We start from the raw sequence: 16,199 nt of genomic DNA on the forward strand, positions 1-16,199 counted from the left end.
TGTGGCTATTTCTGGGTCAAGTGTGACTGACAAGGCTGGTGGGAGCGGATCGCCCTGGCCATGCCGAAGGACTTCTTTCAGGTTTCCTGGAGAAGGATTCTGTCCCACTCTGCTGTTTGTGGCTCTGTGCCTTTCTTGGGATGCTGAAAGTTAATATCTACAGAAATTATTTCCTAAATAAAGAACACTTATTTGAGGGCAAGGCTATCTTTGTGTAGCATAGTCACAGAATTTTAAATTTTGAGACCTGGAAGAGAACCTAGATCACAGCTTCACTTTTTAGGGTGAAGAAAACAATATCAGAGAGGTTAAGCAATTTGGCCAAAGTCACTCAGCTTATAGACAGAGCTACTAGAACCTTGAGTAGACAACTGATCCAGAGATCATGAGTAAGTCAGTGAGCTGAGGTTGACATCAAATGGAAATAGGGCACTTACTCTGGACTCCACACTTAGAAGGGATACAGATTCAAAATTATTGTGGTTACTATTTTCCCAATATTAGATACTCTAAATTTACCATATATTAAGCAGGAGGATAACCTGTCTTTCCTTTTACTGTAAAATGTTCTGCTTTTTATTTTACCCCAAATTGTACCAACTGGATTTTCATAATTTGGAATTCACCTGATTGACTGAATCTGGTCATTGAGGAAGACCCACGTGAAAGTCCTGCTGCCAAAAGGGCAAGTAAAGCCAGCCTAGAAATACCTTTACATCTCCAGGGCTCTGGATGGAGCTAAGTGTCAAAAGATGCGGAGACCTCTTGGGACGATGACCTCCAAGGTTGAAGTGGCAATAAAGCTTGCTCTTTCCTTTCTCCCTGATAACGTGCCTGTCAGCTGTCAGGAAGTATGGACTGTCACGGTATTGAGGTGAGAAAGAGGGGCCGACACCTTCTGATGACTTACGGAAGGAAGCTTCGGTCACACGAACGCCTCTTACCTGCATGAGAGCTAGCCAAAGCCTATTGCCACGGAATAGGATACACATGAGATGAGTGAGCCCTCTGCCTTCTCTCTGAGGCAGATGGGTCTCTTTCCTCCATCTTATCCTGGAAATGCAGGGCCCATGCCTCTCACGGTAGGATCTGGTAAAAAGAGCAGTTACTGTTTTCTACAAGGGTCTTTACAGAAGGTTTTATTTACTTGTCCTGCTAGAGGTCATTCCAGTTCTGTTTATGAAATAGTTGCTAGTTAAGAATCTGGCTGTCATCCATCCTCTATGTTGGGCCAGATTTGTGGTGGGAATCCTGTTTTTCTGGAGATGTCAGGGTGGTAAACTGGTTCTCTGGCTCATGGTCTATGTATCCTACTGGTCTAGCACTGTATTCTACACTATTTTGTATTATTCCCTCAACAAGAGTTTGCATTCCTTGAGCCCAAGTAATGCAGTTTATGTATTTTATTGATTTCCCTTCTAGCACACAGCCTGAACACATTGTACACACTAATAAGCAACTTGATTTGAGTTTTTAAAAGCTTAAATTAGGCAGAAATATACATTTATAGCAAAATATATATGTATTGTATAGAGAGTAAAAATATAGTTACTTATTTAAGTTGGCAATGAGAAACAGAAAAAAATTATCTCAGTAAAAGACTTCAAAGGCCAAAAGGTTTCAATAATGTCCCTTAAAAAACGTGATAGTACATGTTGCAGAGGGCGATAAGTGAGCTTGGAAGGTGTTTGTAGTCACATCCGTGAGGAAGCCAAATAGCACCTCTGACAACTTAGAACCGAGCAAAGGTCGAGAAATGCCACGGATATTGAACACGTCCCTGAGAGCAGATGGTTTATCACTGTGGCACCTGTCGTGAGGATAAATTGGGCACAAATGTCAGGTATTGGGACAGATAAGGGGAAAGCACATTTCGAAAATGTCCTCCCAGAGTGGAAGAGCTGTGGCTCTGATGTGAACCGGAGCCACCACATGGCATCCTTTCAAGGGGTTTTCACATACCTGAGGCCTGACACACTCTCATTCCCCCAGAGTTGCTTGCAGCCTGACTACACCAGGAAATTAAAGGAAGCATCGGCTCCTGTTCTCTGAGCAGAGTCAAAGGCAGAGTGGTGCCCAACCATTTCATTACATTTTTAACGACCTGAGGGACTTATGCAGTCCCTGCTACACTGATGGGACCTATGTGACCCACCGCTGCCAGCACAGGAGGCGGAGATGGGCTCAGACTCTGGAAAGCAACACTTCACTGGGAGATAATGAGCAAGAACAGCTAGTACTTTCAAGTTCAAATTTCTCAGTCCCTGGAAGGTTCTGTGAGGGGAGGAGCCTGAGTAAGTCTGAAAGGAGGAATTGTTCTGCTCTCCTGGGCACCGGTAGCAGATTAAATATCAGCAATAACACGTGCATTAAATTGTTCCATTGGGCTGGAGAAGTTTTAGCCCAAGGTCACTTATTTCCAGTTCTGAATAAAATTATCTAAGTTGTTGCCTTAAAGTCTTCAGATGCTTTTTTTGAGCTGGACTTTGGCCACAATGTCAGGCAGGCATTCAGGGAAATGTTAACTTTGGAAAATGCTCTTCCTGCAAGGACCCTGGTGGCCTGGAGGAGGGAACCCCTCTCCTGAGGCTCCTCTTTGGGCCAGGAGACCTCAATGCCCCTCTGATCTGCTTTTGCCCTGGCTCCTGGTTGAAGCTCACACAACCCTCCACTGTCGCTTTTCTGGAGGACTCTCCCAAGTCTGGGAAAAACAAAAAACAAAACTCACACACATGGGGTTAGATGCCTGTGTTTGGATGCTGCTTTGAGTATAGTAAAAATCTGCCGTTGACTTTTGTTTTCAACGATCACAGCCAAATTTAACATGAGGAGACTTGATGTCAGAAATCTGAGCCATGGCTGTCTCAGCCCGAGAGTGATGAGGATGGGCCCAGAGGAAGCTGTGCTCCTGTCCATGACGCGCTGGCTCACTATTCATCTCATGGGAATAGATTCCCGTTTCCCTTTTCTTTGCGGGGTCTCCACCAGCAAACATGGGGTGATGAAACTTGAGCTCCCCTAAACACTTCTTCCCTTTCTTTGGCAAAACAGGACTGGACGAGGGAATTGCTTCGCTGCTGAGTCAGGCAACATATACACACTGTGCTTCTGAAGTCGAGCTGAATTGTGTAAGAGCAAAAGCAGAAGGGACTTTGTTCTTGCCCACTGGGACTCCCTGCAGGGACATGCAGCCCCAGCAGCCCCTGACGCAGGTCGAGGAGGGCTCAGCCAAGTACCCGTGACTTTCTGGGGGCTTCTCTTGCCAGGCTCAGGCATCTGATGGGCACCAAATACGTACTTACTCAAGCAGTGGTACTGAGAATGTCCTCTCTGGGATCAGAGAGGAAATGAACTTTCAAGACATATTAAACATATATTAAACATTATATTAAACATATATTAAACATTAAACATATGTTTAACAACCATGGCTCTCGAGGCGGCAGAAGCCCTGGTTTTGTATCATTTGCCAATTTCTGTGGTGTAAATCCTCCCAACATAGCCAATTTCAAGCTAACAACATGATGTCAACTGGCTAGCAAAATTCCTGAAAATTAGCGATAGGCTCTTTTGAGTAAAAGCCAGCTCCAGTTCACCACTGGCACTAGACCAGCCTGGTATTCCTCAAAGTGACCTGAACACGCTGAGCACTGGCTTCGGAGCCAGACAGACATGGAGGGGCCTCCCAGCCCTAGCACTTGGGAGTTGTGTGTTTCAGGCATGTTACCTAAATATACTTACCCAGAAAACCAGGGCAAACAGTAGTCATCATTCTTTAAGTTGCAAGTGGCAGAAACCACCTGAAGTAATCTAACAGAAAAAGGGAAATTTATTGGTTCATGTACACAATCGAGGGATTGGAGCATTATCGGGACTTACCAGTGTTTTTCTTTCCTAAGGGTAAGGACTCATAGTCACCAGCTATTTCAAATTTATATTGTCAGAGTTGAATGACCAAAGATGAAAGGCTCTCTTTCCCTACTCCGCGTTGGAGAACCCAGGGAAGACCACTTCTTGGGTCATGCTGGTTCACATGTACATCTCTGGAGCAGTCTCTGTGGCCAGGCTGGTGGAGGCCAATGACCGGCAGCCCCCACCCTACCTTGTGGTCTAAAGCAGCATTGCCCAGAAGAAGGGGATGACATTCTGAGCAGACAACACCCGAATGGCCATCTCAGGGGTCCTCTGCCGATCCTGAGGGGCTGTTGTGAGCCTAGAATAAGGTAATGAACGGAAAAGGCTGCCCTGCAGTAGGTGTTCGGCAAGTGTCATTTCCTGTCTTATCTCCGCCTTTCTCCCATCCTTCCTTATCCCTCCTGCTTTCTCCCACTGAAGTCCCAGTGAAACTGCGCCAGACAGACCGTGGGCCTCTGACTGGGGTCAGGCTCGCCCACCCCACCTGTTAGAAACAGCCCTGCACCCTTCCTCTTTTATCTCCTGTCGTCGCTGCAGGACTAACAAGACTGGATCAGCGCAGAATTGGGTGGTATGAGGCGTTAGCATTCGTGTGTATCCACCACCATTTTCAGTATCTTTTTCTTCAGCCTCCTCGGTCACTGATTTATATCCTGGATCCTGTTCTTAAAGGGCTTTGCCCTCAGTCATTACAATCCACAGCCCCCTATATGTGCATTATGGGACGTTGCCTAGAGGTGAGAAGATGTGGAACACTTTGTCAGTATCCTACAGCATCTTTTGGCTCTTACCAATCCACGTACACCACTCCAGCTGCCAGCTACCACCACTGGTATTTTGCTGTCCCTGGGCTTGCACCCCACTATCTGATGGCAGGCAGAGAGTGCCAGGGAATTAATACCTGCTGGAGGAGCATCCTGCAACCAACGACTGATGAGCATTGGTGATGAACACCCTGACCCCTGTACCTTCCAGGTGAGCTACCACTGAGGGCTATCTTGTACACGGAGCCCCAGAGTTTCCCCAGCAGGATTAAGCTCCGTCACCCACATTGGCAGCTGGTTAGGTCACTGACTCTTTATTAGCTGCCTTCCCTTTCTGCCCTCTTCCCATTCTCCTACTGGTGTTCTCTGCACCTCCCAAACACACCTCTTATGCTTGAATCCTTGTCTCAGGGTCTCCACTGTAGGGGGATCCCAAACGATTATAGGGGATTTCTGAACAGCCGAAAGAATGATTCTTAGAGAGTGGAAGTCCAAATTCTATTTTCTGAACTGGAAATAGCATAATGTGACACATTGACACATGTACATGAACAGACAGGAACAATGGGATGGAATACTTGAAATGGAAATGTTACAGCATAATCAGGGAGGTTGGGCTGCCACCCTGATAACCCATTATAGGAGGACACTTCGGGGGGAGATCCAGGTCCCTTAGGCCAAAGGATGCCTGAGGCTTCCTGTCATAAGGCCAAGGTCATGCAGAGGAGGACAATCCTAGAGGACAGGCCTAGGCCTCTGCATGTTGTTGGCACCCGCTCTGACAGGGCACGGGAGCACATTCTACTGCTCTTCTCTCTGTCTCACTAGATCCTCGAATAAAACCCACCTACCTGTGGGAGCCATTCCCATGGAGGGCCAGCCTCCGTTTGCTGAGGATAAATGGCTGTTTCTTGGTATAGTGGAAGGGAAAGCAGAAGGTGGGAATTCCGCCACACCTGTCTTTGTTAAGGCCCTGTGTATCAGAGCCTGTGCTGGGAGCTTAGGGATTCAGGAGGAATATGACCCGCTCTATGAAGCTCCTAGTCTGAGCGGAGAGAGAGACAGGACACCCACTCACAGCAGAACAGAGCTGCATGAAAAACGTCCTGGAATATTTGGTCTAACAAAGTGCTGGGGTTGGGGGGGGGATGTGGTCATGGGGTTGGAAGAGACATCCTGTATTTGATGAATGGACATACAAATCTTCTAGCAGAAGGTCAGATGCATAGTCGGAGCTCCCTAAACCTTGCGTCACATCTATGGTCCCTTCCATAGTGAGAGTTCAGTGTCTAAGGACCAGTGAAAGAGAATATCTAGTAGATGTTTGGTGAGTTATAGCTACAATTATCTGCAAAATGAAAGGCAAAAAGCCAAGGGTCTATTTGTAGCTGAATTACCGAACCCGGGGAGGATCTGGCTATTCTTGCTGCCAGAAAACCGTGTACAGTTTCCTGCTATCCATCTCCCTTGGCGCTGGTGACAGCCGCATCCTAATCCCAGACACTGGGAGAGGGGGGCCAGCTGTTGGGGAGGCGACCTATCCAATGGGATCCAGGACACAAGCGGCATTTTCAGTATCAGCCTCTGCAGCCTTCGCTGCCGTGCTTCCTGCATTCCAGTCCCCTCCAGAAGGGACTGTAGCGGAGGATGGGATCCTGCAGGGAGGACTCAGACACCAGACACATTGGCAAGGCCCCCTCTCCCATTTACGGGGGAGAGAGAATGCTGTGGTGCGGGGCGTGGGGGCACGTTTTCCAGGGTATGTGAGGGGGTGGAAGGAGAGACGGCAGGGAACTATCTGAGCCCGAGTCCAGACCCACCGTGTGAAGCCCTGCAAGGCAGCATCAGCCATCCTCATCTTGAGATTTTGGGAAGTGCTTGCAGCCCGCACCCTGGGAATCCTCCCCAACCCTCCCACACAGTAGGAAAGATGCAATGCGCGTTTGCTGCCTGTCCGCTGCCGTTGGGGTCGCGGGTGGGGGTGGGGGGGGTGGGGGCGGGTGGCAGAGCAACTCTGCCAGCACACGGAGCTGTGGATGGGTGTGTGGGTGTGTGGGAGTGGGGCGTGGGGCGGGGGAGGGCCAGGGAGGCCTTCCGCCATCCTAATTGGCAGGGAGGCGGCTGTTTGGGGATGAGAGGCGGAGCGGGAGGGTGCCTGGCCTAGAGCAAAGGTAATTGCTACCTGCTTTACCTAGCTGGCTCCCTCTGAGGAGGCCAGGACCCAGTGATTTGTAAGCGCTGGGGTGTGTGTGTGTATGTGTGTGTGTGTGTGTGTGTGTGTGAGAGAGAGAGAGAGAGAGAGAGAGAGAGAGAGAGAGAGAGAGAGAGAGAGAGAGAGAGAAGTCATGAGAAAGCGACTTGGGGAAATAGGCAATACTTATCTTTAGTAACTTTTACACCAGTCAAAAGTAATTTAATTCGTTTCACAAATGTATTTATTTGTAAAATCTGATTTACTAAAGAATTGGGTTGTTGGGGTTTTTTGTTGTTTGGTTGGTTTAAGAGATGTTAAGGAATGAAAACATTTGCTGGCATAGTCAGGCCTTCCCCTCTTCCCCCCAAAAAGAAAAAAATCCTTAGAGAAAAATGCTCTTCTCCCGCCCTTCCCACTGCCTCACTCCCGATCAGTGCTGCAATTCCTTCCTCTCTTCCTTCTTCCTCCTCCTCCCAATTTACTCTGTGTAATCATTCATCCATTTATTTAGTCAGTCAACATACATACTGTAGGCACATATGCCAGGCATTAGTATCTATGGGTGGCAATTGTTAAATAAGCAGATTTTAGTTTTCATTTAGTTTAAGGAGGAGTCTTCCAGCAGCTAATGTCACCCCATAAAGGGTGCGTTCTCCATCAGGGACAGCGCCTGACCATTTGAGGTGGCTGGGACGCTCCTGGAGCCTTCCTGCATTGTGCCGGGTGCGGCCAAACTCACACCTAAGCTTCCTCCCAGTGCTGAGACTCCATGGCTTTGTTGTTATAATTTTTAATGGAATTGAATAGACACCAACGAAGGACCGTGGTCCCTAAATTGGATTTTTTTTGCCTCAACTCCCAAATGATCAATCCCAACAAAGGAAGCGTCAGATGGGCTTTCTGCTTCACGCTGAACTCTGCCTCCTCTCTAGCACTTGGTTGCTTGAAAGCTGTCTAGACTGGGCTGAAGGAATGGGAAAGGGACAGCGGAAAGGCTCTGGGGTGGAGACAGGCTCCGGAAGAGGAGCTGGGCCTGTGATGAGGATCCTCCTGTTCCGTCCAGGCTGTGTCACCATTCGTCCCAGAGAGGGCACGAGTCCTCGCTCAGGACTAGAGGTAGTACTGGAAAATGAAGGCCAGGACAGAAAGACAGAAAACTGAAAGCAAGGCGATTTTCTAACTGAAGGTCTGGCAGCCTCTCCAGAGCACTCTGGGCAGAGTGAAGCGGGGTTTCACTTCAGGTCAACTGGACTCGCTCTGACAGCACGTTCCTGCTTTCCCGGCACGTGAGTCTGTACCTCAGGGACCTGCCGAGCCAGCTCCGTGTGGTGCCGTGCCCCCACCACGTGAACCTTCCCCCTGGGCCCTGACTACGCCTGCGTCTCTCCCTGCAGCCCGGGATGACTTGCCTTTGCCTGGTTACCCTTCTCATCAGAAACAGGAGGATGCTTGCCTTAAACCTCGATGATTAACATGGAGAATAATAAGTTCTGACTTTAATAATCCTTCCGAAGATGAAGAAATTCTCCACGGAGCCCACTCTCCTCTTGAGTTCTGTTCAGGAATTAAGTATAAAGCGGAATCGCACCCCCCCCCCCCCCATAGGACTGTTCTCTAAAGCTGCCATTAATCAGGGAGAATTGGCGACGGAAGTGTCCATCCGAAAGACTGTTCTTACGGTTGAGACCTGCCTGTCGTGGGTGATGAGGTAATTTCTTCTCAAGCTTCTGGTATCCAAGGAGGAAAAAGAACAACAAAACAAGGCCTGTTCACAAAGGTGCGAGAGTCTCTGGGTGTTTGTTGTTACTAAAGAGACCTCAAGGAAGGCTGCTTCTGGGCTGAAAGCAAACTTTTGTCTAGGATTTCATTTTAGAAGGTTCAAAAGAGAGAGCGAGAACAAGAGGCAGGCACAGAGAGAGGAGAAGAGATGAAGGGAGGGAGAAGGCAGGTGAGCCCGGCCTTGCTGAGATGTCACAGGAGAGAGTCACAAATACAGGCTCCAGCGGTTTGATCACTGGAAAATGTCTGTTAAGGGTTGACGCAATGGAAGAGAGAAATTTCTGGATTTTTTTTAAAGATGTGCCTTTGCTCCTGCTGCTCTGTTTACCTGGAGTGCCCTTTTTTGTCCATCTTTAGCCCGTCTATTCTAAAAGGCTCAGTTCAAATGCCCCCTCCTCCATGAAGCCTTCTTTCGTGTCTCCAGTTAGACATATAATTGCTTCACCTTCTACAGGTCAATGGTAATTTTATTCCATTTAAGTTTTAAAAAAAATTTTTAATTATAGTAAAATACATATATCATCAATTTTGCCATCTAATACTTTTTTAAGTTTTCAGTTCAATAGTGTTGTGTATTCACACTGTTATGCAACCAATCTCCAGAACTTTTTTCATCTTGCAAAACTGAAACTCTATACCCTATAAACAATAATTCCCCATTCTCTCTCCCCATTCTACTGGCAACCACTATTCTATTTTCCATCTCAATGAATTTGACTACTCTATGTCCTCAAATAACTGGAATCATTCGGAATTTAACTTTTTATAATTGGCTTATTTCACTTAGAATAATGTCCTCAAGTTTCATGCACATTACAGCGTGTGTCAGAATTTCCTTCCTTTTTTAAAGGAATAGTAATTTGATTTTATTTTTCTAACAGCATTTATACCTGCTGTCTTATTTTGAAGCTATGTGTGCACATTATATCTGCCCTGTAGAAGTCTAGATTCCTGAGGGCAGGCTCTGAGTCTCTGCCCATTGAGTCCTGTTGTATCTCTTAGCCCAGTGCTTGGCAAAGAGTTTGTGCTAATTGAATATTTGCTGAGAAGTTTGAAAGACAAATGCTGCCATGCTGTCTTGAGTGGCCTTTTCTAGGCCTCTCAGTCCCTCCATAACCATGGCCCCCAAACGGCTCAACAGCAGTTTAAACCAATTCACATCAGCAAGTTGAGGCGAGCAGAAAGGGATTGGCATCAACAGTTTGGGGCTCAACTTCTTGCCCACAGCCTGAATCAATCCTGTATCTTCTCCTGACTTGAGCTTTCTGCTTCCTTTTGGGAGTATTCTCCTTTGGGACAGGAAAATGGACCCAATCTTAAAAGAACAAAAAGCCAGGATGGAAAGAGTATGGAAAGGAGATGGTCACATAAGAATGGAAGATGAGGGGCCAGCCCCGTGGCCAAGTGGTCAAGTTTGCGTGCTCTGCTGTGGCAGCCCAGGGTTTTGCCGGCTTGAATCCTGGGAGTGGATGTGGCACCGCTCATCAGGCCATGCTGAGGTGGCATCCCATATGCCACAACTAGAAGGACCCAGAACTAAGAATATACAACTATGTACCAGGGGCCTTTGGGGAGAAAAAGGAGAAAAAAAAAAAAAGAATGGAAGATGATATTTAGATTTAGATTTTTCATCCTGTTAATTTTCTGGTTGTGTCATTACTTTTAATACACATCTTCGGATAAAGATGGGGTGGTAAATGGGGAGCAGGGGACTGTGGAGGTCTTGTTATTAATTATACTAAGCATCCTTTCCCATCCTCTACCCCCAAGTTGTCACTATAGAAGATTTGCTTATTTTGGAACTCAGGAACAATAGGGAAGCCTTGCTAAAATTTGATTTGGGAACTTGGAGAACTAAAGGAAACTTCATGCTTGGTCTGTAACAGCTATTTTTGGAGTTACTTTAGTTAACTTGTCTTATAGCCCTGCCTTTCCCTCTGTGCTTCCACAGTCATTTGTAAGAGGGGATCATGGAACAAACACAGGCATTGAGTCAACCAGCCCTGTGTTCTACTGGTGGTGTGACCTCACTGAACTTCAAATTCCTCATCTGTAAAATGGGGAAAATATCCCCTACCTCACCAGGCTTTCCTAGGGATTCAATAAGACCACAAATATTAAGTGGTCAGTCTGACTCACTGCCGTTGGCTAATATGTGTGACTTTCCTCCCGTTCTCCTCCTGAGTTGATCTGACGTCCTTCTACTGAAGGCTGTGGCTGAATTGGCTCCATGACCCCACATCAGCCACAGTCGCTGCACTGGCCTTTGTCTTTTCCTCATCAGCCCATAGTCCTCATGGAAACCCTCTGGCCCTTCATCCTTTGGGGTTCCTGGACTTACTAGAGAACAACATTTTGGTGTGCAATTGGACTCTTTCCAGGCCTAGGAGAATCTTGTTGGAAGACGAAATTTTCAAACCCACAAGAGAATTCATAGAAGGACAAATCACCACAGTTTGACTTATTTCTCAAATGATTTACCTCCGTGTTGGGCAGAAGGCTCTGTGTCCATACATGCTCTTGAAGCTATTGCAGCCGACCCTACAGAGGAGCCTTGACTTTTTGACCCATATCACCTTTATTAGAGAAGCCTAGTCCTAAGGGTCAGCAAGTGGGTAGGTGTTCAGCCAGCCCAGAACAAGCAGAAATATGAAAGCAGTCTCTGCAGTAGTCTCCTAGAGCTGGTGCCCTCAGTGACCCAGGGTGCCAAAACCAACAGCCTAAGAGAAAAAAGTACATGGGATGTCTTTGCATTACTTTGCTCCTACTCACTAAGTGTTGTTGCCTTTTTCTGCTTGAGTGCAAAATAGCTTTCCTTGGTTTGCCACTTTCCCTCATCAGACTCTTCCCCCTTGGACTTCAGAGAAGGAAACGACTACTTCCTACAAAGAGCCAAAATCAAAGCTTCATGGAAGCGGCATTTGAGTGTGTCCTTAAAAGATGGGTAGGATTGGAAAATGTAAATATTTGGAAGCAGGCATTTCTGGCAGAAGAAACAGCAGCAGCAAAACACAGAAGTGGAAATTTGTAGTGGGATTAATGGAGAATAATTTGGGGGATAAGATGTATAAAAGAGGAATAATGGGGGCTGGCCCCGTGGCCGAGCAGTTAAGTTCGCGCGCTCCGCTGCAGGCGGCCCAGTGTTTCGTTGGTTCGAATCCTGGGCGCGGACATGACACTGCTCATCAAACCACGCTGAGGCAGCGTTCCACATGCCACAACTAGATGGACACACAACGAAGAATATACAACTATGTACTGGGGGGCTTTGGGGAGAAAAAGGAAAAAATAAATCTTAAAAAAAAAAAAAAAAAAGAGGAATAATGAAAGTAGGTAACGTTAGTTAAACACTGTGGCAGGCGTCCTCTAAGATGGCCTCCAGTGATCTCTGCCCCCTGATCTTCACGCTCTATGTAACTCTTCTTCTTGAGTGTGGGATGGATTTATTGACTCACTTCTAATGAAGAGAATATACCAGAAGTAATGGGGTACCCTCTGAGATTAGACTATAAAAAGACTGTGGCTTCCTTCTTGGGCTCTTTCTTACTCTTGTTCTCTCTTGGGTGGTGTGCTCTGAAGAAAGCCACTGCCATGTCAGGAGGCAGCGCTGTGTAGAGGACCTCATGGCGAGGGACAGAGGCCTCCCAGCAACCATGTGAATGAGTTTGGATGTGTCCCTCCCCTCACCCACCACAGCCAAGCCTGCTGATGAGATCTCTGCCAACTGCTTGACTGCAATCTCTTGAGGGACCTTGAGGCAGAAGCATCCAGCTAAGCTGTGCCCAGATTCCTGACCCACGGAAGCTGTGAGATAATAAGTATTCTTTGTTTTACGTCACTAGGTCTGGGGGTAATTTGTTATGCAGCAATAGATAACTAACACCAGCACCTACTCTAATGCCCCAGACATTATGAGAAGTGCTTCATATACCTGATATCATTTAATCAATAATTTTAGGTGGGTGTTATTATCCCAATTTTTTTTCAGTTGAGAAAACTAAGGTTTAGACATCTGGGTTTGTGCTCTTAAATTGGACCCTACATATGCTAGGAGTCCCTGTATGTCACAGTTTGGTCCGCTGCTGCTGCCCCTCTGCCCTGCTCCATGTCCCCCAAGCTCTGTCAGCTGCCTAGTTCTGTGTCTCAGAAGAGCCTGAAAGGAGACCTGGGAATTCCTCTCAAGTTTTTTGGACAGAATCTCACTCTCTACACTGAGTTACCTCTGCCAGGCTGTGCCACCTACTTGCAGCTCCATTCCTGCTGAAGCAGTGGCTCCCAGCCCCTAAGGAACCCCAGCCTCTTGTTCCTTGCCACCTCTTGCCCTGGGAACCACCTGTGGGCTTGAAAGTCAAGGCTAGTGGTGCTACCCTCAGGCGGGGTAATGGCACCCTTTCTCTTGCCATAGGCTGGAGGTTGTTTCCTCAGAGACCACACCACACTCTTTAGGACCCAACAAATACAACTTTTCCATTTATATCATGGGGCTGGAGAACCCAGAGGGTGCTGCTGTCACTCCAGGGGATGGAGAACTCTCACCCTGTGGGTCCTTCCCTAGTCTCTGACAAGAAAGTGGAAACTCTGCCCAGCCTTACTCTGCTTCCTCCACAGTTAAACTGGACACAGGTTTGTGGCAGGGTATTCCTGGGAGAGTTACACTTGCCACTGCTCATCAGTCACGTGGGATAGTCTCTCCTTGGGCCTTTGCAGGGGGTCAGGGGGCAGATGTGTGGGCTGCCACATGCCGGGTCCTGAGTCACCACAGTAGTCCTTCTGATCACAGTATCTATTGGTAACTCAGTGAGGCCTTTGACACATTGGCTGAGTCTCAAGAGATCTATGATGAATGATTATCTTTGGCTAATATTAAAAGCAAACTAACTAACTAACCAAACAGAACCGTAAGAGTTAGAAATGACCTTTTGTGGTTGATAAGACATTATTACATTTTGCTGTACTGTGTGTGTGTTTGTGTATGTAACCTCATAAGCTTAAAGGAAGCCACTGCTCAGAAAGTTAGCTCCAACCAAGTGGACTTTGCACCTCAGTTCCCTGTTAAACCTCGATGGGAAGGAGCAGAGCCCTAAGAGTCAGAAAGAACTTACGACGAGTGAACCAAGGTCCAAAGGCAACCTCTTCCTGGTGGCAGGAGAACTGGGCTCTTGTCCAGCTCCACCACCTGCTCTCTGGTTAGTCACCTCACTTCTGTGAATCTCTTTCCTTGTATGTTAACCCAGGAGGCTGGAGCACGTCACCTCTAAGAAACTTCTAGTCCTTTTTTCTTTTTTTTTTTTTTGAAGTATAGTTGACATAGAACCCTTCTTGTCTTGACTGTGGTTTTACGGGGCTTTGTAATTGTTTCTAGGGCTGGCCTAAGAGCAGAGCACCCCACCCTCGCTGCTTCCCCTTCCTCTACTCACATGGGATCCACCCGTCCCACTGCCTCTTCTTGAAGCAGTACTGGCTGACCTGAAACAGGGTTTCACATGAAAGTGCTCTGTGGGTCCAAGTCTGAAGCTCTCCGGGTTCAGCACCTGCTGAGTAAAGGGACAAAGTCTTTTGGCTTCCCAGATCATCCTTGACAAGCCAGGGCTTTCCTTTCAGAAGCATAACGTGCTGATCTCTAAACACTCACAACAGCCTATTCCACACTCACTGGAAGGCGAGAAAGGAGGGAACAGTGACTAACATCTAGCCAGCTCCTTCCTTCCAGGAACTGGGCACCGCTGGAGACCCACACAGCAACCCCACTGTAGGCTCCATTTTACAGAGGTGGAAAATGCTAGAATCAAGACTCACACACAAGTTCATGATAGAAGGAGACATTGATGAATTCCATAAATATTTATTAGAGTGAAAGGGGCCTCAATAGATCGTCTGAGTTGGCTTTATCAAGCAGAACAGTGGAATGATTTACTCAAAGTCACAGAGCTAGAGAATGTGTTTGATGGGCTTTATGCACTAAGACACCTTGCTCTAGTAGGACTGACTCAGAGCCTTCTAAAATAAGTTCAAAAAAGTGCGAGTTGGAGGCAGTTAGTTACTCTGCCTTCCCTGTGGTTTCTAGCAGGACTTCCTCTGCTTTCCAAAGGATGTTCTTTGGCCTCCACACCAGCAGACGCACCCAGTATTGTAAACATCCTTCCTTCTGTCTTATCAGAATCCCTCTCGCCTGGGTCTGTCAGCGGTGACTCACGCCCTGATTGCGGGGCTGAGAGGAACGGCTTCTGCACCCCCGCGGAGAAGGACCTCTTACACCTCGCTCTTCTCTGTCTCCCCCAGCTGGAGGCTCAACCACCTGTGTTTAGGGGAGCTTGGCCTTAGAAGTTGTTCTCATCCTTTCCCACAGCCCCTTCCCTGTTGGTGGCCTTTAGGAGCACATGGTCCCGAGGAAATCAGACAACTAGGGGGACGCAGGAACCAGGGCTGGCGGGTGAGGGAAGGAAAGCAAATGATCTGAAATGCGAACCACAAGGTACCCGCCCCAAGGTGGGGTGCTCAGGGACTCTTCCTTCCATGCTAGCAATGTTAGCGGCTCCCACCTTTAAGAAATGCATATTTGAGAGCAGGAAAAATGATCATTTGATTTGAGGAGCCCAAAGCCCTTAACATCCATAGTATTTTCACCATCATCATGGCCTCTGGTCAGATGGGGGAACAGCAGGCTGGGAGAAAGGTCTCATTGGTTTCTGCCTCCTAGCCAGGGCAGGTGCAGGGCAGTGGGCTGCACTGGCTACTTTCCCAGGCAGGGCAAATGGATATGCTCCTCCCTCCCTCCTGTCCTTCCTTCCTTGCTTCCCGTTGAGTGAAAACCACCTGCCAGTCACTGTGCAAGGTGCAGGGAATCCAATGGAAGCAGACACCAAGGCCTGGCCCACCCTCCCGGCCCTTCCAGTCCAGCAGGGCAGAGAGATCTCATACGAGACATGGCCGCTGTGAGGAATGCTGCAAAGAGGTTCATGGGGGGCCTCGTGGCTAAGTGGTTAAAGGTCCATGTGCTCAGCTTTGGCAGCTAGATTCACAGGTTCAGATCCCGGGTGCAGACATAGTCCACTCATCAGCCATGCGGTGGAGGCATCCCACATACAAAATAGAGGGAGACTGGCACAGATGTTAGCTCAGGGCAAATCTTCCTAACCAAAAAAAAAAAAAAAAAGAGGTTCTTGGGGGCCTCAGGGGTGAAGTGACTGGTCCAAGAGGCCAAGAAAGGCATTTCTGAGGAAGTGCTGTTTGGGCTGATATCTGAAGCGGCAAAAGTGGGCAGGGAGTGGGGCATCCTAGGCAGAGAGAAGGGCATATGCAATGGCCCTGTAAGAGAACGGCTGCGAATGGAAAGGTGGCCAGTGTGGCCCAGGGAAGAGCGTAGAGGGGACCAAGGTAGGATTGGGGACTGGAGAGGAAGCCCAGCACAGAGCACATGGCAGCACTGGCCACTTTCAGAGTCCTGTCTTTACACTGGGAGTGAAGGGAAGCCTGTGTGGGGATTGGAGCAGGGTGTGACATTCAGGGAACACTGCATGTATATTCAGCCACCAAACCCAGTGAAAGCA

Source organism: Equus caballus, chromosome 9 (assembly GCF_041296265.1).
Source record: "Equus caballus isolate H_3958 breed thoroughbred chromosome 9, TB-T2T, whole genome shotgun sequence".
NCBI lineage: Eukaryota > Metazoa > Chordata > Mammalia > Perissodactyla > Equidae > Equus > Equus caballus.